This window comes from Peromyscus eremicus, chromosome X (genome assembly GCF_949786415.1).
Source record: "Peromyscus eremicus chromosome X, PerEre_H2_v1, whole genome shotgun sequence".
Taxonomy (NCBI): Eukaryota; Metazoa; Chordata; class Mammalia; order Rodentia; family Cricetidae; genus Peromyscus; species Peromyscus eremicus.
The window spans coordinates 52,127,506-52,129,340 of NC_081439.1; the positions used below are offsets into that span (position 1 = coordinate 52,127,506).

The 1,835-nt window shown below is 38.9% G+C and overlaps 1 pseudogene; it reads left to right on the forward strand.

The window, feature by feature from the left end:
- The first annotated feature begins 1,127 nt into the window (after nt 1–1,127).
- LOC131898756 (cofilin-1-like) lies at nt 1,128–1,623 on the forward strand (annotated as a pseudogene).
- The last annotated feature ends 212 nt before the right edge of the window (nt 1,624–1,835 follow it).

A 1,835-nucleotide genomic window follows, 5' to 3' on the forward strand; every position in this document is an offset into this window, starting at 1 on the left:
CAGTGAAATACTCATGTTTCTTGTTTCTAGACAGAACATTCTGGGATAAAGAATATATGAGCCATGTGAAAATGGAGTATAGAGACCTTTTAGAGATCTTTTGGGACATTAGAGCAATGTTCTAAGCAAGCAATACTGAGGTCTTACCCTAGGAAAATATCAGACTTGCATAAAACAGATTCATAACAACTACTTAAATTGTGTCAACTCTATGCAATGTTTCTGATTTCTCCTGATTTTGTTTAAATTAGATCAATCTCATTGTATGCATCATGTATACTATTAGGTCTCTGTTTTACATTTATAAAGCATGACATTGGTGGAGTTCACAGTGGGAGGTCTGGTCTCAGGCGTGTGGAATGCAAGGAGCTATTCATTTTGCAGCTGGATGTTAACCTAGATTCTCTGCAGAGGAAGCCAAAAATTACCTCACTTAAGGTTTCTTTTTTTTTTTTTAAAGGAAAGGTCAGTGTGTATGTGGTTGCATCCAGTTGTGACATAGAGCTGATGAGGACAACTTGAAAGGCATCTGCAACTAAAGTCTATGCAAATGAATACATAGTTCCATTTGTCAGCATCATTTAGGGTTCACTGTGCTCAGGACTATCATATAATGGAATATTTTAATTTATTTAATATTTAAACACTTTTTGTAATTACTCAAGAAATGTATTTTCATTGAGGAAAATTTATAGAGTACAGAGTGCTAAACATTTTAAAGAAAATTTATTGAATGAAATCACAGTGTGACAGATTATCTAATACAATGTCATAAAAATTCGAAGGTTTTTTAATATTTTTGGGGAGGTAAGAATGTTGAGATTTTATTTTTTTATTCAGACTCACAGTGCTAATACTTGGTATGGCATAGTGAGGATTTGAGGTTAATTTTGTGTGGTTGTCAAGTTTGTGGTTTTAACTTTTTAATTGAAAAATTATAAGCACAAACATCAAGAAAAGCTTACTAATGATTCAGCCATATAGAGTCCAACACTCCTCATTTTTGACATATGTTTTTCTAGTATTTTAAGCCACATTTTAAAAAGTTTGGGAGTTGGATCCTGGCAGCAGCTGTGGCAGCTCAGTACTTCCCTGACTGTTTCTGTCTCACTTTCACTTCTAGAAACATGGTCTCTGGTATCACTGTGTCTGACATTATCTTCAAGATGTTCAATGTCATGAAGGTGTTCAAGTTCTCAATGAAAGAAAAGTGAAGAAACCAAAGAAGGTAGTGCTCTTCTGCCTGAGTGAGGACAAGAAGAACAGCATCCTGGAGAAGGGCAAGGAGACCATGATAGGAGACATGGGGCAAACTGTGAACAACCCTACACTACCTTTGTCAAGATGCTGACAGACAGGAACTGCTGCTATGCTCTCCACTATACAACCTATGAGGCCAGGAAGAGCAAGAAGGACCTGGGGTTCATTTTCTGGGCTGCTGAGAGTGAACCCCTTAGGAGCAAAATTATTTATGCAACCTCCAAGAATGCTATTAAGAAGAAACTGACAATGATCAAGTATGAATTATAAGCCAACTGCCATGAAGAGGTCAAGGACCGCAGCACCATGGCAGAAATACTAGGTGGCAGTACTGTTATCTCATTGGAGGACAAACTGTTGTGAACCACCTCCAGCTTGGAGCATCTAGTAGCCCCAGATCTGTTCTTGGGTGTCACAGGCTGCCCACTTCCTGCTAGAGCAGAGGGGCTGAGGGGATCCCAGCAGAGGTAGAGCTTTCAATTCATCCTAGTGGCCAAATGTCTCCCCAATTCCTCAGATTATCACCCTCCCTCCATCCCTGCCAGCTCTGGACTACCAACATTTTGGTCTTCTGA